Raw genomic sequence first — 22,127 nt, 5'->3', positions numbered from 1 at the left:
AGGTAAACCTATCAGACTTACACCTGACTTCTCTATGGAAACCATGAAAGCCAGAAGGTCCTGGATAGATGTACTGCAAAAACTAAGAGATCATGGATGCAAGCCCAGACTACTATATCCAGCCAAGCTTTCGTTCACTATAAATGGAGAAAACAAAATTTTCCAGGATAAAAACAAATTTAAACAATACGTAGCCACAAATCCAGCCTTACAGAAAATTACAGAAGGAAAATCACTAACCAAGGAGTCCAACAATGCCCACAATAACTCAGTCATCTAGAGACCTTTCACCAGCGCATCTCAAAGAAGGGAAACACACAAACCCTACTACTAAAAAAGTGACCGGAGTTAACAACCACTGGTCATTAATATCACTTTATGTCAATGGGCTCAACTCACCTATAAAAAGGCACAGACTAAGGGATTGGATACGAAAACAGGATCCAACATTCCGCTGTCTACAAGAAACACACCTCAACCACAAAGACAGGCACCTACTCAGAGTAAAGGGCTGGGAAAAGGCCTATCAAGCAAATGGACCTAAGAAACAAGCAGGTGTGGCCATACTAATCTCTAACAAAGTTGACTTCAAACTTAAATCAATCAGAAGAGATGGAGAGGGACATTTTATACTCATAACAGGAACAATTCATCAGGATGAAGACTCAATTCTGAATATCTACGCCCCTAATATAAAAGCACCCACGTACATAAAAGAAACATTACTAAAACTCAAGGCAGCCATCAAACCACACACACTAATAGTAGGAGACTTCAACACTCCTCTCTCACCAATGGACAGGTCAATCAGACAGAAACCTAACAGAGAAATGAGAGAATTAATGGAGGTAATGAAGCAAATGGACTTAACAGACATCTATAGATTATTCCACCCGAACAGGAAAGAATATACCTTCTTCTCTGCAGCTCATGGAACCTTCTCGAAAATTGACCACATACTCGGTAGCAAAGCTAACTTACACAGTTACAAAAAAATATTAGTAACCACCTGCGTCTTATCAGATCACCATGGATTAAAGTTAGAATTCAACAACAATGCTACCCCCAGAAAGCCTACAAACTCATGGAAACTGAACAGTCAACTACTGAACCATACCTGGATTAAGGAAGAAATAGAGAAAGAAATTAAAGTCTTCCTTGAATTCAATGAAAATAAAGAAACAACATACTCAAACTTATGGGACACTATGAAATCAGTGCTAAGAGGAAAGTTCATCGCACTAAGTGCCCACTTAAAGAAAACAGAGAAAGCACATATTGAAGACTTAACAGCCCACCTAAAAGCTCTAGAAAAAAAAGAAGCAGACTCACCTAGGAGGAGTAGAAGATTGGAAATAATCAAACTGAGGGCTGAAATCAACAAAATAGAAACACAGAAAACAATACAAAGAATCAATGAAACAAAAAGCTGGTTCCTGGAGAAAATCAACAAGATTGATAAACCCCTATCCAAACTAATCAAACGGCAGAGAGAGAACACGCAAATTAATAAGATCAGGAATGAAAAGGGGGACATAACCACAAACACAGAGGAAAATCAGAGAGTCATTAGATCTTACTACAAAAGCCTGTATGCCACTAAACTGGAAAATGTAAAAGAAATGGACACTTTTTTAGATAAATACCATTTACCAAAATTAAACCAGGACCAGGTGAACAATCTAAACAGACCTGTAAGTCGCGAAGAATTAGAAGCTGTTATCAAAAACCTCCCTACCAAAAAAAGCCCAGGGCCAGATGGGTTCAATGCGGAATTCTACCAGAACTTCGAAGAAGACCTAATTCCTATACTCCTCAATGTATTCCACAATATAGAAACAGGGGGTCATTACCAAATTCCTTTTATGAAGCTACAGTTACTCTGATACCAAAACCACACAAAGACTCAACCAGGAAAGAGAATTACAGGCCGATCTCACTCATGAATATCGACACAAAAATCCTCAACAAAATACTGGCAAACCGAATCCAAGAACACATCCGAAAAATTATACATTATGATCAAGTAGGCTTCATTCCTGAGATGCAGGGCTGGTTCAACATACACAAATCTATCAATGTAATCCAGCATATAAATAAACTGAAAGAAAAAAACCATATGATCATTTCATTAGATGCTGAAAAAGCATTTGACAAAATTCAACATCCATTTATGTTAAAAGTCTTGGAGAGATTAGGGATACAAGGGTCATACCTAAATATAATAAAAGCTATATACAGCAAACTGACAGCTAACATCAAATTAAACGGAGAGAAACTCAAAGCCATCCCGCTTAACTCAGGAACACGACAAGGCTGTCCACTTTCGCCATACCTCTTCAATATAGTGCTGGAAGTTCTAGCAATAGCAATAAGACAACATAATGGGATCAAGGGGATTCGAATTGGAAAGGAAGAAGTTAAACTTTCGTTATTCGCAGACGATATGATAGTGTACATAAGCGACCCCCAAAACTCCACCAAAGAACTTTTACAGCTGATAAACAGCTTTAGTAATGTGGCAGGATACAAGATCAACTCCAAAAAATCAGTCGCCCTCTTATAAACAAAGGATATGGAAGCAGAGAGGGAAATCAGAGAAGCTTCTCCATTCACGATAGCCACAAACAGCATAAAATATCTTGGGGTAAATCTAACCAAGGAAGTGAAAGATCTATTTGACAAGAACTTTAAGGCATTGAAGAAAGAAATTGAGGAGGATACCAAAAAATGGATGGACATCCCTTGCTCTTGGATTGGGAGGATCAACATAGTAAAAATGGCAATTCTACCAAAGGCAATTTATAAATTCAATGCAATCCCCATCAAGATCCCATCAAAATTCTTCACAGATCTGGAGAGGACAATAATCAACTTTATATGGAAAAACAAAAAACCCAGGATAGCCAAAACAATCCTATACAATAAAGGATTGTCTGGAGGCATTACCATCCCTGACTGCAAACTCTATTACAGAGCTACAGTAATGAAAACAGGGTGGTACTGGCATAAAAACAGAGAAGTCGACCAATGGAATCGTATAGAAGACCCGGATTTAATCCCACAAACCTACGAACACCTCATTTTCGATAAAGGAGCTAAAAGTATACAATGGAAGAAAGAAAGCATTTTCAACAAATGGTGCTGGCACAACTGGATGTCAACCTGTAGAAGAATGAAAATAGACCCATATCTATCACCGTGCACAAAACTCAAGTCCAAATGGATTAAAGACCTCAATATCAGCCCGAAAACACTGAACCTGATAGAAGAGAAAGTGGGAAATACCCTACAACAGATGGGCACAGGTGATCGCTTCTTAGGTATAACCCCAGAAGCACAGACATTAAGGGCAACATTGAATAAATGGGACCTACTAAAACTGAGAAGCCTCTGTAAAGCAAAGGACACTGTCACTAAGACACAAAGGCAACCTACTGACTGGGAGAAGATCTTCACCAACCCCACAACAGACAAAGGTCTGATCTCCAAAATATATAGAGAACTCAAGAAACTAGACTTTAAAAGGCTAATTAACCCAATTAAAAAATGGGGCACTGAACTGAACAGAGAATTCTCAACAGAAGAAGTTCAAATGGCCAAAAGACACTTAACGTCATGCTCAATCTCCTTAGCAATCAATGAAATGCAAATCAAAACAACTTTGAGATATCATCTTACACCTGTCAGAATGGCTAAAGTCAAAAACACCAAGGATAGCCTTTGCTGGAGAGGCTGTGGAGGAAGGGGTACACTCATCCATTGCTGGTGGGAATGCAATCTTGTGCAACGACTGTGGAAGTCAGTGTTTCGGTTTCTCAGGAAATTCGGGATCAACCTACCCCTCTACCCAGCAATACCACTCTTGGGAATTTACCCAAGAGATGCTCTATCATATGTCAAAAGCATTTGTTCAACTATGTTCATAGCAGTATTATTTGTAATAGCCAGAACCTGCAAACAACCTAGATGCCCTTCAATGGAAGAATGAATGAAGAAAGTATGGAATATATACACATTAGAGTACTACGCTGCGGTAAAAAACAATGACTTCTCGAATTTTGCGTGCAAATGGATGGAAATAGAAAACACTATCCTGAGTGAGGTATCCCAGACCCAAAAAGACGAACATGGGATGTACTCACTCATAATAGGTTTCTAGCCATAAATAGGGGTCACGGAGTCTACAATAGGCGAATCTAAAGAAGCTAAGTAAGAAGGTGAACCCAAGGAAAAACATATAGTTATCCTCTTGGATAAGAGAAGTAGACAAAATTGCCAGGGAAAAAAGTGGGATGTTGGGGGTGGGGTGGGATGGGGGTAAGGGGAGATGGGGAGAGAAAAGGTAGAAGGAAAGGAGGGGGGACTTGGGGAAACAGGAGGATCGGGATAAAGGAAGGTTGGATAGGGGAGCACGGAACCCCATTTCTTAGTTAAAGGACCCACTTTAGGATGGGCAGCAGACTTGACCCTAGAGGTGCTCCCAGGTGCCCAAGCTGAGACCCCAGTTAGTTCCTTGGGCAGCTGAGGATAGGGAACCTGAAATGACTCTATCCTAGAGCAATACTGACAAATATCATGCATATCATCCTAGAACTTTCATCTGGCGATGGATGGAGATAGAGACAGAGACCCACACTGGATCACTGGATAGAGCTCCCAAGGTCCCAAGGAGGAGCAGAAGGAGGGAGAACATGAGCAAAGAAGTCAGGACCACGAGGGGTGCACCCACCCACTGAGACAGTGGAGCTGATCTACTGGGAGCTCACCAAGGCCAGCTGGACTGTTACCAAAAAAAGCTTGGGATAAAACTGGACTCTCTGAACATGACGAACAATGAGGGCTGATGAGAAGCCAAGGACAATGGCACGTGGTTTTGATCCAACGCAATGTACTGGCTTGGTGGGAGCCTAGCCAGTTTGGATGTTCACCTTCCTAGATATGGACGGAGGGGGGAGGACCTAGGACCTACCACAGGGCAGGGAACCCTGACTGCTCTTTGGACTGGAGAGGGAGGGGGAGAAAAGTGGGGGGAAAGGGAGAGGGGTGGGAGGAGGTGGAGAAGAATGGGAGGAGGGGGAGGGAAATGGGAGGCTGGGAGGAGGTGGAAATTTTTTTTTCTTTCTTTTCTTTATTTTCCTTTTATCAATAAAAAAAATTAAAAAAAATTATTGGCTGAAGGAGAAAAATGTTCCCCCCACAGCACCTTCCCCTTCTGTTTAAAGAAGAGAGTACCAAACCCAATATAAAACTACGTACACCAGAAACAGATATCAAGTATAATTACAATTACAACCAGCACAAACAATATTAAGCAAGGAACATATGCTAAATGTTTTAATAAACATTCTATCCTATGGAGTCTAAGTCTTGTATCTGAAATGGCTTGGCTAGATCATAAGAGTATAGTAACTATGGCTTTCTAATCTTCAACCCCATTGAAGGCCTGAGAAGGGACATAATATTACTTGAGCAGGAAGGAATTAAAATCAAGTAGCTTCCAAAGTGAGCAATATATAATGGAGACAATTAGCTACCTGAGCAATCACCCAAAGTCCCATTTTGCAATGTTGAAGCAACCAACTATGGCTAAGGCCTAACATAATGAACAGACCATTTTCAGAGGCAAAAAAATTTCAAAGCCGTCTTACCCTGTCTTGGCAATATTTGACAGTTCTGCTTATCCATTTCCAGTTACCATGTACCTTGACAGTGGTTGAGGCATTGTCAGTTCCATGTTCAAAAGCCAGTTTTGCCAAGAAGTCCAACTGGAGTATCTTCAGTGCTCAACATTCTCTCGGAAATGGATTGGTGCTGTCAGAAGCAATCATTTTTCATGTCAATAGAATCCTAAGTTATTTAAATGCCATGTTCCACAGATCCTTGAAATGGGTGAAGATTACCTATCTAGACAGAATACAATCTCTATGTATCTAAAGAACCTAATTGATCTGACTGTATATACAACAAACATGAACAACTATTGACCTATAGTAATTAATCCCTATATAACTTAAAGACTAAAACTTCATGCCAGAATATTAAATAATCTGTAAACAAATGTGCAACAAATGAAGACAATGACCTAAAAATGTAAACAATCTATAAGTGTCTTGATCATATGTAGAAGTAATATATAATGCAATATGAATGTATATCCTAAAAGTTGAATCAACATACAAAATGTTCTAATCAGAGGTAAAAACATGCATATACACAATTTGACAGAATAACTTTGCATAGGTGTACAAATAATGTAAACAAAACTTAAAAATATAATTTGAACTTGTATCAATATACAAAAACTACACCAATGTAATGTAAATTAACAATAAATAAAAGCTCACAAGTATTCACTCTATTACCCACTAGTTATTATACATTTTCAAAGATAGTTTTCACCCAAACCCTCTATCTAGTACAAGTAATAAACAACAACCACTAAACAGTGTTCCCAACCCTAAGGACAAACTTTTGGGGGATAGGGGTCATTGTCCTCTCTGAATGGGATCCTGCAAAAATTAAGTAGTGGTGAAGTTCCAAAATTACTGGCCAGAACATCATGAGAAGGTGCACCATTTCAGTGTCGCCAAGATTTATGGGTTAATATAAGTTATAAGAGTTAATAAGAAGTCTTAGCTAATAAGCCAATCACTTTATAATATAGACCTCTGTGTGATTTTCTTTGGGACTTAATGGCTGCAGGACTGTATGAGACAGAAAACCTCAGTCAACAGAATGGGGCCCAACGTGTGGACAACTGCATCCACGCAAAGCCTGAGAGAGCTTGGGAAGTAGTTTTAGACAGAAAAGGATAGAGTTAAGCATGGCTTATTGATAGCAGCACTTTCTTGGATGGGCTCTGCAGCTAGAGGCAAGCACTCTCATTTAAGAGAGGCTTTCTGACTCAGCTTTAGCTGCAAAATCCTGCAGCTCTATTAAGAGGCTCTGCCACAAAACACTTAAGTGGTGTTTATGAATAACCTATAGCATACTTCTTGGTGGCTGCACAGACCTTAAAACACCATAGAGTTGTGGCAATAAACATAGCTCCCCTTGTAACTCTGCCATGAAGCTAGAGTCTCAGAAAGCTAAGGAATAGGTTGGATCCAGCCATCAAAGCCACAGATTTAATCTTAGAGCAAATTAAAGATTCGTGGTCAGAAAAGAAGAGAGATATGCAGGAAAGATAGATTCAAAGATGAAAAAAACTTTAAACAATTTATTGTGTATTTAAACATATATGTACGCTTGGGGGGGAGCATAAAGTCCTTAAAAATTAAAAAAAGAGAATAGTTGGGTATAGTGGTACACACCTTTAATCCCAACACTTGAAAGGCAGAGGCAGGCAGATCTCTGTGAGTTCAAGGTATGGTGGCACACAACTTTAATTCCAGTACTTGGGGGTCAGAGACAGGCAGACCTCTGTGAGTTCAAGTACAGCCTGGTCCACAGAGTGAGTGCCAGGACAGCCAAAGATATATAGAGAAATTTTGTCTCCAAAATCCAAACATTAAAAATAAAAGAAATAGAGGTTAAAATAAAGCCACATAAAGATGAAAAATACACAGAGAGTCTGGATACTATATAATATTATGTTGTCTTTGAATTGTTTGACAGCTGAGGAAGGAGCTAAAAGGTATTTGAATATAAATGCTGCCAGATTAATAAAACATAAATATTTGAAAATACCTTGACTTCAAAATTGAAGTCAAAAGATATATTACTTTGGAGAAGAGGTTTTGCTTTTGCTTCCACGGGAAATGAGAAGCTGTGAGTTCATTCCGAGTTAAGAAAAATCAGGTTAGAGCAAGGAAGACCACCTGAGAAATCTCTGGTGGGAACAGATGACCCAGATGTCTGAGTTCTACATCCAGAAGAGTTGAGAGACTGCTGCCTAAGATGATCAAGCCTCACAGGATACTCCAGTCATGACTTGATTATAATTTTAAATTTTCTTTAGGTCCCCATAAGATTATCAGCACCCCCAACCAGTAGGAATTAGACTGAAAAACTATGCCCATATTCCCAAAAAGTAGACTATGGATATTTTCCTTAGGTTACAAATTGTTATGGATAATGGTCAGGAGAAAAGCTAAACAAAGGATAGTAGATTCAGAGTTTTTCTTCTGTTTTTTAAAGGTGGGAAGTGCTGTGGGACAATGGATTGTACCCTGTCAATTGTATTTTAATAAAACACTTATTGGCCAGTAGTCAGGCAGGAAGTATAGGCAAGATAACCAGGCAAGAAGTGGAGGAAGGGCAATGAGAACAGGAGAATTCTGGAAAGGGAAAAGCTCATTCTGGAGTTGTGACCCAGCCACAGAAAAAGCAAGATGTGACTGCCTCACTGAATAAGGTATCAAGCCACATAGCGAGCTCAGACAAGAATTATGGGTTAATATAAGTTATAATAGTTAATAAGAAGTCTGAGCTACTAGGGCAATCAGTTTATAACTAATGTAGACATATGTGTAGTTTTCTTTGGGACTTAACAGCTGCAGGACTGGGCAGAACAGAAAACCTCAGTCAACACCAAACACAAGGTCCTCCTGCTTTATACTTTTGCTAAAATTGCAGTCATCTCCCATATCTAGCTTAAAGTCTTAAGTATATGCACTTGTGTGTCCCCATGTCCAATTGATTGCTTATTTGGAGAATACTGTTTGCTGACAAAAGATTGCTATGGAGAACATTCTCTTATATCATGAGAAGAGGCAAAATCAAATATGCACTAGAATCATATAGTCATATTTAAAGAAGGAAAAACTATTTGAGATGAACTTCGGCACTTTCTTCCCTTATTTGTCCTTATTCAGAGTTCCCTGTAAGAATTTACTTTATGAGGTCTGTAGAGATGGCTCAGTGGTTAAGCACTCAGATTCATTCTCAGCACCCATGTTGGGCAGCTCACAGCCACCTATTACCACCTTGTACAGGGGATCCATCATCCTCTTATGACCTGTATAGGTATCCAAAAACATATGGTGTGTGGTGTGCACATACATACCTCTCTCTCTCTCTCTCTCTCTCTCTCTCTCTCTCTCTCTCTCTCTCTCTCTCTCTAATTTCCAGATGGCTATAATAGTACACACCTTTAGTCCCAGCACTTAAGAGGCAGAAGCAGGTGGATCTTTGTGAGTTGGAGGGCAGTCTGGTCTACAGAGCAAGTTTCAAAACTGCCACAGTTGTACATAAACCCTGTCTCAGAAAAACTAAGAAAAAAAAAGAGAATTTCCTTTTCAAAGATATTCAGAAGTACCTTTTTAATGGGCTAAATATTATATAGTCATTCACCAACATTCCTCTTTAGATGTTTCATGAAAATTAAAGTACTCAGATGGCTTTCTTAAGATATAGGCATAAAACAAGCTTGCTCTTGATAAATAGCTATAATAACTCAGCTGAATTTCTTGGCACTAAAGTATGCAAACTTTGGAGTCATATGAGAAGTCTGAAAGAAAAATTATTCAAGACATGGATAAAATTCAATGTTTTTCATTGAAAACTATTTTTGAAAACTGTTTTACATTAGTTTGCTAGGGCAGTTATATGACCAGTGTGATGGTTTATCTCGGGTGTCAAAGGGATCAGAATCACCTAAGGGGTATGCCTCCAGATGGATCTGGGATGGTATTCCCTGGAAGGATTTATTAAGGGAGAAAGATCTTCCCCAGAGTGAGGAACCTTCCAATAGAGTCCCAGATGTAAGTTCTGAAGGAAAGGCATTATTTCTCTTACCTTTACTCCTTGGTAGGAAAAGCTTCAACTACTACTGGTGCTTTGTTTTCTTCCTCTTCTGGCATTGGAACCCAGCTTGTGGCTTCCAAACGGTATTAACAAGCAGTGGCTCTTCTGGAACTCTCTAGGACTTAAATGCAAGATTGAGAATGCTGATGCTTCTAACCTTGTAGACTAGGCAGCTACTGTGTTCTCAAGCATCTCCAAAGCCCATATCATGTGTCAATCAAATAAATCCAAGGTGATAAATATTCATCCTATCTGTTCTGTTCTACTGGAGAACCCTATTAAATGAAATATTTATAGAAATTTGGCACATTTGTGGTGTAGAAGGGTATTCTTTCTATGTGTTACTTTCATTAGTTGAATAAAGAAACTGCCTTGGCCTTCTTATAGGGCAGAAAATTAGGTGGGTGGAGTAGACTGAACAAAATTTTGGGAAAAAGAAGGTAGGCAGAGAGCCACCCGCCATGAAGCTGCCAGGTCAGACATACTGAATCTTTCCAGGTAAGCCACAGCTCGTGGTGACATACAGATTATTAGAAATGGATTAAGTCAAGATGTGAGAGTCAATAAGAAGCTAAATCTAATGGGCCAGGCAGCAATTTAATTAATACAGATCTCCATGTGATTATTTCAGGCATAAACTAGCCAGGTGGCGGGGATGACAAGCAGCCCGCCAGCCCGCGGGAGAATTGTCTGTATTCTGTCAATCATGTTTTAAATAAACACTGATTGGCCAGGCAGGAGGTATAGGCAGGAAAGTCAGACAAGAAGTAGAAATGATGCAATGAGAACAGGAGAATTCTGGGAAGGAGGAAGTTGATTCCTCCCACTCCTACCCAGATCACCTAAGCAGCAGGATGTGATCTGCCCCACTGAAAAAGGTACTGAGCCACATGGCTAACATAGATCAGAATAACGTGTTAATCAAGATGTGAGAGTTAGCCAGTGAAAGGTTAGAGATAATGGGCCAATCAGCTTATAATTTATGGAGACCTATTGTGATTTTCTTTGGGCTAAACAGTTGTGAGGTACTGGGAGGGACAAAAACCCCAACAAGAAGCAGGCCCCATTCGTGTTACAGAACGGGTATAAGCCAGTCGGGTGGGGAAGCGGCCTGCCGCTTATTATACAACAAATTGGGGTTTTTATTTCTCTTTTAAAATAAAATAAAGAAAAATACAATAAAAATTAAACCTTGAAAAGTTTTTTTAATTTATTTACATGCAATTTTCAAGATGTCATTGATTTTTTTTATTGCTGAATAGTATTCCACTGTGCAAATGTACCACATTTTTTCTTTTTTTTTTTATGCAACTGGAATCGTTACTTTTAATAAAGATCATATCCACTTTTTTACAAGTCAGTTTTCCTTAATCAGGACTGTCCAACAAAACACTGTTAGCCGTTCATGATCTGAATTTTGGGGTATGAATTAAATTACGGTACACATTAAAAGTCATGAGACGTGTTTTGTAATAAATAAGGCAGTGGAATTATTCCTTAGTAGCCTTTTTAAGATAAGCTATTAGGTCCGCCCTCTCTCCCTTCTTAATTCCAGCGAAGATCATTTTTGTTCCACTGATGTACTTTTGGGGATTCTCCAAATATTCCATCGGGGTATCCTCTCCCCAGGTGATGCCTTTGTTCTTGTTGGCATCTGTGTTTAGAATCCAGCTGCATGACCCGCTTCCTCCCAAACAGACCGTGGAGGTTTGGTCCAGTCTTATGCTTGCCTCCCTTTTCCACAGTGTGGCACTGGGCACACTTCTGAACAAAAATCTTCTTGCCTTTCTCAATGTCACCCATTTTTAATTCGCTCCCGGGTGATCAGCACCACCAGTGATGCTGAGACCCGAAGACGGACGTCCCACTCTCTCCCACATTTTCTTTATCCATTCTTTGGCTGAGGGTGTCAAGGTTGTTTCCAGGTTCTGGTTATAACTAGTAAAGCTGCTAGAACACAGTTGAACAAATGTCCTTCTAGTATGATTGAGCATCCTTTGGATGTACACCCAAGTGTGATATTGCTAGGTCCTAAGGTACATTGATTCCCAATTTCTGAGAAACTGTGATAGTGATTGACACAGTGGTTGTAAAAGTTTCCATTTCCACCAGCAATTGAGGAGTGTTTTCCTTACTCCATGTCCTCTCCAGCACAAGTTAGCACTGATGTTCTTGATCTTAGCCATTCTGACTGGTGTAAGATGGTATCTCAGGGTTGGTTTGATTTGAATTTTCCTGATGGCTAAGAATGCTGAATATTTCTTAAAGTATCTTTCAGTCGTTTGAGATTCTTCTGTTGAAAATTCTCTGTTCAGATATGTACCCCAGTTTTAATTGGATAATTTGGTATTTTGATGTCTAATTTCTTTTCTTTTCTTTTTTTTTTTTTTTTTTTTGGTTTTTCGAGACAGGGTTTCTTTGTGGCTTTGGAGCCTGTCCTGGAACAAGCTCTGTAGACCAGGCTGGTCTCGAACTCACAGAGATCCACCTGCCTCTGCCTCCCGGGTGCTGGGATTAAAGGCATGCGCCACCATCACCCTCTGATGTTTAATTTCTTGAGTTCTTTCTATATTTTGAAGATCAATCCTCTGTCTGATCTGGGGTTGATGGAGATCTTTTCCCATTCAGTAGGCTACTACCATTTTGTCTTATTGACCTGTGTCCTCTAATTTTCTCATTTACAGGAGGTCTCAATTTATTTACTGTTGCTCAAGTATTTGTGATACTAGTTTTATATTTAGGAAGTGATCTCCTGTTCCTATGCATTGAAAGCTCCTTCCAACTTTCTCTTCTATTAGGCTCAGTGTGGCCTGATTTATATTGAAGTATTTATTACATTTAGACTTGAGTTTGTGCATAGGGATAGATATGGATCTATTTGCATTCATTCACATGATGACATTGAGTTATGACAGCACCATTTGTTGAAGATGCTTTTTTTTCCTATTGGATAATTTTAGTTGCTTTTTCAAAAATCAGGTGTTCATACATGTATAGATTAATATACAGGTCATTGATTTGATTCCACTATACAGCCTGTCTGTTTTTAATGCCAATTCCAAATTGTTTATATTACTGTAGCTCTATAATAGAGCTTGATGTAAGGGATGGTGATGCCTCCAGAAGTTTCTTTATTGTATAGGATTGTTTCGGCTCTCCTGGGGTTTTTCCTTTTCCATACGAAGTTGAGTATGGATCTTTTGAAGTTTGTAAAGAATTGTTTTGGGATTCTGATTGGGATTGCATTGAATCTATAGATTGCTTTTGGTACGATTGTCATTTTTATTATGTTGATCCTACCTTTCCAAGAGCATGACATATTTTCCCTTTTTCTGATATCTTCTTCAATTTCTTCCTTCAAAGACTTAAAGTTCTGCTTAAATGGGTCTGTCACTTCTCTGGTTAGTGTTACCTCAAGATATTTTTTGTAAGTCAAATCTCCTATCATTTTTTATTTTTCCACTCAAAAATTTACACTTCCTCCCCTCCTCCCATTCCCCTTCCAGCCCCTTTCCCCCTTCTCTCTCCCCCTTCCTTCTTAAGAGATGGCAGGGTACCCTGCCCTGTGGGAAGTTTAAGGCCCTCCTCCCTCCATTCAGGCCTAGAAAGGTATAGATCAAAATAGATCAGGGTGCCAAAAAGCCAGTACATGCAGTAGAAACAGGTCCCAGTGATATTATTGATGGCTTCTCAGTCTGTCCCCATTGGCAGCCACATTCAGAGAGTCTGGTTTGATCACAAGCTCATTCAGTCCTGGTCCAGCTAAATTTAGTGAGCTCCCATTAGAACAGGCACACTGTCTCAGTGGGTGGACCAACCCCTCACGGTCCTGACTTCCTTGCTCATCTTCTCCCTCCTTCTGCTCTTCAACTGGACCTTGGGAACTCAGTCAAATGTTCTGATGAGGGTCTCTGTCTCTATCTCCATCCATCGCTGGATGAAGATTCTATGGTGATATTCGAGATAATCATCAGTGTGATAGTGGGGCAAGGCCAGTTCAAGCACCCTCTCCACTGCTGCCCAAGAACCTAACTGGGGACATTCCTGTGGACACCTGGGATCCCCTCTGGAGCCAAGTCTCTTGCCAACCCTAAAATGGGTCCCTTAATGTAGATATCTTCTTCCCTGCTCCTATATCCACTTCTCCTCTATCTCCACAGTCCCATTCCCACAAGCTCTCCCCAGTCTTTCCCTTCTCCCTTATCACCCCCCTGTCCCCTTCCCCCATCCACTCCCACCCCTACCCCAACTCCCATGCTTCCAACTTTTGCCCAGCAATCTTGTTTGCTTCCAATTTCCAGTAGGATCAATATATGTTTTCTTTGGGTTCACTTTGTTATTTGGCTTATCTAGGCTTGTGAACTATAGGCTCAATGTCCTTTGTTTATGGCTAGAGTCCACTAATGAGTGAGATCTTCACCAACCCTGCATCAAACAAAGGTCTGGTTTCCAAAATATATAAATGACTCAAGAAACTAGACATTAAAATTCTAATTAACCCAGTTAAAAAATGGGGTATAGAACTGATCAGATAATTTTCAACAGAAGAAGTTCAAATGGCCAAAGACACTTAAGGTCATGTTCAACTTCCTTAGCAATCAAGGAAATGCAAATCAAAACAACTCTGAGATACCATCTTACACCTGTCAGAATGGCTAATATCAAAAACACCAATGATAGCCTATGCTGGAGAGGATGTGGAGTACAGGGAACACTCATCCATTGCTGGTGTGAATGCAAACTTGTACAACCACTTTGGAAATCAGTGTGGTGGTTTCTAAGGAAATTGGGAATTAATCTACCTCAGGGTCCAGCAATATCACTCTTGGGAATATACCCAAGAGATGCCTAATCATACTACAAAAGTATTTGTTCAACTATGTTCATAGCAGCATTTTTTTGTAATAGCCTGTAAACAACCTAAATGCCCCTCAATGAAAGAATGGATAAAGAAAGTGTGGAATATACACACGTTAGAGTACTACTCAGCGGTAAAAAGCAATGGCATCTTGAATTTTGCAGGCAATTCAAAGGAAATATAAAACACTATCCTGGTTGAGATAATCCAGACCCAAAAAGATGAATATGGTATGTACCTCAAGATATTTTATGTTATTCGTGGTTATTGCAAATGGTGATGTTTCTCTGATTTCATTTTCAGTTTCTTTATGATTTGTATGTAAGAGAAATAATGATTTTTTGAGTTGTTCTTGTATTCTGCCAGATTACAGATCATGTTTATCAACTATAGAAGTTCCCTAGTAAAATTTTTGGGGTCTCTTATATCATCTACAAATAATAAAAGTTTGAGTTCTTCCTTTTCAATTTGTATCCCCTTTTTCTCTTTTTGTTGTCTTATTAGTCTATCTAGAACTCTGAGTACTGTTGAATAGATAATTGACAACCTTGTCTTGTTTCTCATTTTAATGGAATTGCTTTGAGCTCGTCTCCATTTAATTTGATGTTGGCTGTTGTCTTGTGGTATACTGCTTTTTTTGTGTTTAGATATGTTCCTTATATCCCTGATCTCTTTAAGACCTTTATCATGAAGGGCTGGTTGATTTTCTTCAAAGTTTTTTAAGCATTTAATGAGATGACTGTATGGTTTTCTTTCCTTTCAGTTTATTTATATGATGGATTCCATTGACAGATTTTCATAGGTTGAACTGTCTTTACATCTCTGGATTGAAGCCAAATTAATCATGTCTGATGATTTTTGTGATGTGTTCTTGGATTTGGTTTGTCAGTATTTTATTGAGTATTTTTGCCTCAATATTCCTGAGGGAGATTGGTCTGTAATATTCTTTCTTGTTTGACTGTTTTTGTGATTTTGGTATTAGGGTAACTGTAGCCTTATAAGAAGAGTTTGGCAGTGTTCCTTCTGTTTCTATTATGTGAAACAGTTTTAAGAGAATAGGCTCTAGCTCTTCTTGGAAGTTATGGTAGAATTCTGCATTGAAACCATCAGGCCTTGTGCTTTTGGGGGTTTGGAGGCTTTTGATGACTGCTTTTATTTTTTGCAGGTTATAGGTCTATATAATGTTTTCATTTCATCTTAATTTAATTTTGATATGTGGCACCTATCAGATAATTGTGGATTTCTTTTACATTTTCCAATTTTGTGCAGTACAGGTTTTTGGAGTATGACCTAATGATTCCCTGGATTTCCCCAGTGTGTATTTTTATGTCCTCCTTTTCATTTCTGATTTTGATCATTTGGATACTGTCTGTCTGCTTTTTGATTACTTTGGAAAGGGTCTTGTCTTATCTTGTTTATTTTCTCAAAGAACCAGCTATTTGTTTCATTGATTCTTTGTATTATTTTGTTTCTATTTTATTGATTTTAACCACCAATTTTATTATTTTCTGACAGCTACTCATCCTAAGTAAGTTTGCTTCTTTTTGTTTTAAAACTTTCTGATGTGCTAGTAAGTTGCTAGTGTGAGATTTTCCCACATTCTCTTTCCAGGCACTTACTTTTACAAATTTTCTTCTTAGCCCTGCTTTCATAGTTTCCCATAGATTTGGGTATGTTGTGCCTTCATTTTCATTGAATTCTATGAAGGCTTTATAGGTGAGTTGAGTCTATTGATATTAGGAGATATTAACAATGAGTGATTGTTAATTCCTATTATTTTTCAGTGGTTCTGTTTGTGTATTTCCCTTCTTTTGAGTTTGCTCATATGAGGTTATCTGTTTCCTGTGTTTTTGTGGATACAGATACTTCTTTGGTTTGGAGTTTTACTCTTGTACTTTCTTTAAGACTTCGTTTGTGTACAGGTATTGTTTAAATCTGGCTTTGTCATGGAATATCTTGTTTTCTCCATTGAGGGTAACTGCTGGGTATAGTAGTCTGGGCTTGCATCCATGGTCTCTTAGTGCCTGTTGCACATATGCTTAAGACCTTCTGGGTTTCAGTGTTTCCATTGAGAATTTGGGTGTAATTCTGATAGGTCTGCCTTTATATGTTACTTGGCCTTTTTCCTTTGTAACTCTTAATATTCTGGATGTTTAGTGTTTTGATTATTTTATGGCAAGGGGCTTCTTTTTTGGTTCAGTCTGTTTGGTATTCTGTGAGTTTCTTGTACCATCATAGGCATATCGTTCTTTAGGTTTGGAAAGTTTTTTCTATGACTTTGTAGAATATATTTTCTGTAACTTTGAGCTGGATTTCTTCTCCTTCATCCATCCCTATTATTTCACCATGATGAAAATGGTGGAAAGCAAGGAAACAAGCAGGCTGGCATGGTCTTAAACTGAGAGTCCTATATCATGAAAAGACTTCAAGAAGTAGTCTGTCTCACTGGAAGTAACTTGAGCACAGGAGACCTCAAAGTGTATCTCCTCAGTGACTGACCTTCTCAAATAAGGCCACACCTACTCCAACCAAGTCACACCTCCTAATAGTGTCACTGTTCCAGACATTTTTGGACCACCAGCCCCAAATAGCATGACCAAAGGAAACTTAAAAATAACTTATTTTGTCTGAGTATGCCAGACAGCTAGAGGTCCAAAGTCATAGGGGAGGGATGAGAGAAGCAACAAGCTAGAATCACATCACAGCCACACATATAAATATCAGGAATCAAATGAAATTGAAACCAAGAAAGAAAACGTGGTATGTTTATACAATGGAGTACTACTCAGTGGTAAAAAGAAAAAAATGACATCTTGAAATTTTCAAATGGATGGAACTAGAAAAAAAAACATTGTGAGTGAGGTAACCCAGACCCAGAAAGATGAGCATGGTATGTACCAACTCATAAGTGTATACTAGCTGTAAAGCAAAGGATAATGAGCCTATAGTGCATGAACCCAGAGAAGTTAAGTGACAAGGAGAACCCTAAGAGATTCATATATAGATCCCCCTGGGAAGGAGAAATAGACAAGATTCCCTGAGAAAATTGGGAGCATGGGTGTCAGGGGAGAAAGATGGGTAGAAGGGGAGGAGGGGGAAAGGGAGGGGAGGAGAACTTGAAGAAATGAGACAGTTAGGATGAAGGAAGAACAGAGATGGAGAGAAAGGAAAGATATTTCTTGACTGAGTGAGCCATTGTGGGCCTATCAAAAAACCTGGCACTAGAGAAAATTCCAGCAATCCACAAGGGTGACCCCAACTAAGACACTAAGCAATAGAAGAGAGCGTGTACGAACTAGCCTTGCCTTGTAGTCAGATTGATGACTATCTTAAATGTCACCATAGAACCTTCATCCAGAAACTGGTGGAAGCAGAGGCAGAGAGCCCCAGCAGAGCACTGGGCAGAGCTCCCAAAGTCCATTCCAAGTGTGGGAAGAGTGAGAGTATGAGCAAAGAGGTCAAGACCATGGTGGGGATATACACTGAAATAGCTTACCTGAGCTAATGGGAGCCCACCAACTCCAGCCAGATATGGAAGGATCTACTACAGGACCAAACTAGTCCCTCTGAATATGGGTGACATTTGTATGGCTTGGGCAGACTCTGAGGATGATGGCAGTGGGACCATGATTTAGCCCTATTGCTTATTTTGGAATTTTGGAACCCATTCCCATTGGATGGATACCTTACTCAGCCTAGATTTAGTAGGGCTAGCCGTGGTCCTTCCTCAAAGTGATGTGCCTTATGCTCTCTGAAGAGTGGATGGGGGGATGAAATGGAGGAGAAGGTGGCAGGAATGGGAGGAAGAAGAGTGGAAACTGGGACCCATATGTAAAATGAAAGAGGATAGTTTGTTTTTGTTTTTAAAAAATAAAAGAAATTTATCAGCTTTTTCATCAATTGTGTATGCTACTTTTTCAAAATGCTACTATCAAACTCTTGTTAGTCTAGGTTCTAGTTATATAAAGAATGAATCTATACAGTATCAAATGATTTCTGTAAAAACTTTGTGAGATAACATTCTTCTTAATAAATAGCTGAATAAAAACATTGCAGTTGTCTATTATTCTTGGAAAAAAAGAAAAGAAAAAACACACCAATAACATACATTCATGCATAAGACTCCATGTCCTAAAATTTGTAAAAAAAAAAAAAAAAAAAAAAAAAAACTTTCCAAATAGTGTTACCAACTGGGAAATAAGAAATAAAATATATAAGCCCCTGGGAAAAATTTTCATTCCAACTATCCCACAAGCAGACACAAGAAAATAAAACCACAAAGCAATTTCTCTGAAAAACATACAAGTAGCAATTGTCAGTAAAATACTTAAAACTTGAATTAAATTATACATCAATTTATCACTTACCATTATTAGCTTCCTTCTGGGGCAGCAATAATGGTTGAATAAACAAATGAATAAATGGAATACAATACATAAATAGAGTTAATAACAGGAATCATGTGGTTATCTCAATAGATCCAGAAAGTTGTTGCTTTAACATAGTGACTGCATCTTGCTCTATCACTATTTCAGCCAGCAATTGTGACTCTGACAGTGTCCCACCACTCAGGACACAGCCTGGCAGGAATTCTGCTCCTGCAGACAACGGCTCTGCCACGGATAGATATCTTTAAAATAATCTCTATCATTCTATGTATAAATAAAACTCAGGGATCAAAGGCTGGAGTGAAAACCTACTAGCTCACAGAGACTGAGTAGCACCTAACTAAACTTCTCTCCTTACTGGCAACTCCCAAAGAGAGCATCCTTAAGTTTGACCAATCTAAAAAATCCTCATCATTCAAAATCTTTCTCTACTACTACTTCATCTCTTGCAGATGCCCTCTTATGCTCTATGATTAGTTTCTGTTAACTAGTGGCTAACTAAATCTCCTTGCCCAAGGTTAATTTTATTTAATTAATGTAAATGTAAACTCAGGGTTCACAGTGTAATAAAATATCCCCCAACATTTCTCCCTTTTTGTGTAAATAGAAAGAAAAGGATTTTACTCAAGCTCTTTGTTTATGTCCATTTTTTTGCCCATAATGAGACAATTTCAGCATTGATAGAAAGTACCACAATTTCTGATTTGTCAATTTCTGCTAACTGATGATCTCAATTTCCTTCCAGAATCAATTCAGAAAACTTTTCTAACATGGGTTTTTAATTTTTTACTCTGTTTATATGGTAAAGATATATACAAGTAGAAGGTAAAATAACTAGAATACAATTAAGCTCTGGATCTAAGTAATCCAAGTATGCATCATGTAATTTGTTTTCTACCAAAGCCAATTCTCTCTCAGCCTGAACTGATAGTTGAAGTATTTAAGTCCTTATCACCATGTAAGGTTTCAGATAAATTTATTCTTGAGTTATTAAGCCAAGTGTGGGCCATAGAGTTTGTAATTAATTTCTCATTTTATACTTTCTGTGGCTAAATCTTTTTATAAACCTATTTTATTTCCTAAGTAATGAATATAATCTCCTCTCTGTATTTTTATAGGAGCAATTTGTAAAACCCAACAAGGCAAAATTCTTTTTACTTTATCAAACTTTTTTCTAAAGTATCTGTGGGTGAATCAGTTAGTAAAATATCATCCATATAATGGTAAATTATAGATTGAGGCAACTGTTTACAATTTAGTTGTAACAGCTGTTGTAAAAATATTGACATAAGGTAGGGATTTAACATTCCTTGTGGAAAAATTTTCCAATGGTACCTTTTTAAGAGACTGGGAATTATTATAAGTAGGCACCGTGAAGCCTACTTTTTCTCTGTCCTGTTCTTGTAAAGGTATAGTAAAAAGGAGACTTTTAAATCAATCACTATAATAGACCATCACTTAGGTAATAAAGAAGGTAAGAGAATTCCAGGCTGTAAGGAGCCCATTTGCTGAATCGCCTTATTCATGGATCTTAAATCTGTTAATATTCCCCATTTTCCAGATTTCTTTTTAATAAAAAATATAAGAGAAATCCAAGGACTGGTTGAATCTTCAATATGTTAAGCACTTAGATGCTCATGTACCTGTTGCTCTACTGCCTGTAATTTTTCTAAAGTCAAATGCTATTTTTCCATGCAGTTTTGTCAGTTAACCATTTTAAAGGTAGTGCTGTTGGAACTTTTGAAAGATCAGCAGCTGTTGTGCCTTCTTCTGTACAAACTAAACAGTCAGTGACTGATCTTGATAAAAACTTTTTAATAATTTTCTCAAAAGAATATGTTAATTTGTTTTTGTCTGAGATTTGATGAATATTAATCTGTGTTTTCATTGCTGCAACAAATCACATCCCCATAAATTTATGGCTATGTTGTCCACTTATGGTTTGAATTTTCCTGCCTATCCTTCTGGCCGTATGCACTCAACCCATCTTACACTTTGTTTTACCTGAAATAAAGTTGCTATCACTAGATGCTGAATAGTTACATCCTGAAAATGCCAAACTGTAGGTCAAGATTTTGGGAAAATTATTGCTACATATACACCTGTGTATACCAAACCCTCATTTTCAATGTCATTTATATATATTTTAGCTTTGGTCTTTGATCACTTATAAAAGTTTACCAAGTTACTTAGTGTATGATCTCTCTTGAAAACTTTATCTATTGAAGCTGTTCTTTTGTCCAGAGAAGTACTGTTTTTAACAATAGGCATTATTTTTTTAAATTGCTCTGTGGATGGTTTTCCCAAATGCTGACAAGGAATGACTGAACCAAATTGAACAGTGAGGACTGTAAGAGTGTCAGGCATTTCTCAATGACAAAGGAATACCTTGCCTTTCTCATGCTGATCTGAATTCAATAGTCCAATGCCAGTCTTTGCCACACTTTCTATATATTCCAAAAAGCTGGGGCCTTCTGTTTGGATTATCTATAGAAAAAAAATGTTTCTATAAACACCTTGCCTACAATTCCTTTCCAGATTACCTTGTTTATCACACTTAAAACATCTGATCTGTTGATTTTTCTTAAAACTTTTCAAAATTACTTCTCCTTTTTTTCAATAAAAGGTCCAATATTAGCAATATTCCAGATCCATTCATCAATTGTTGCTGCTCTTGACTTTAAAGGCCTAATTACCCTTCTGCATTTTGAATTAGCATTTTCAAAAGTTGTAAATTCAATTAATATTTGTCTAACTTCTCTATCTGATATCATCCTATTTGCTGCTGAAATCAATCTTTGTAAAAAAAAAACATCAGCAAAGGCTTCTTTGGGGCCTTGTATAATTTTAGTAAATGACTATATAGACTGTCTTAGCAAATCAGCATAATGACCCTCACCAAGAAGCTGGTCTTGAGAAATATCATAATCTCTAGTCATATCTTGTTATTCTAGGACACCAGCTCCTTCTCTCCACCATGTTTTCCATTATAATTGAGCACCAGCTTCCAAAACTGCTGTAACTCAATCTTTCCAGTCTTGTGGAATAATCCTGTTCTGAGTTACCCATGAATTTAACATATGCTTCATAAAGAGTGAATACATACCATATAAAATGACTACTTCATTAAG

The 22,127-nt window shown here is 38.2% G+C and overlaps 1 pseudogene; it reads right to left on the bottom strand.

Moving 5' to 3' along the window:
- Positions 1-11,037: 11,037 nt before the first annotated feature.
- On the bottom strand, positions 11,038-11,609 carry LOC142833873 (cytochrome c, somatic pseudogene; annotated as a pseudogene).
- Positions 11,610-22,127: the final 10,518 nt, after the last annotated feature.

Source organism: Microtus pennsylvanicus, chromosome 13, assembly GCF_037038515.1.
Source record: "Microtus pennsylvanicus isolate mMicPen1 chromosome 13, mMicPen1.hap1, whole genome shotgun sequence".
Lineage (NCBI taxonomy): Eukaryota > Metazoa > Chordata > Mammalia > Rodentia > Cricetidae > Microtus > Microtus pennsylvanicus.
This window is presented reverse-complemented; position numbering and strand designations above follow the sequence as displayed.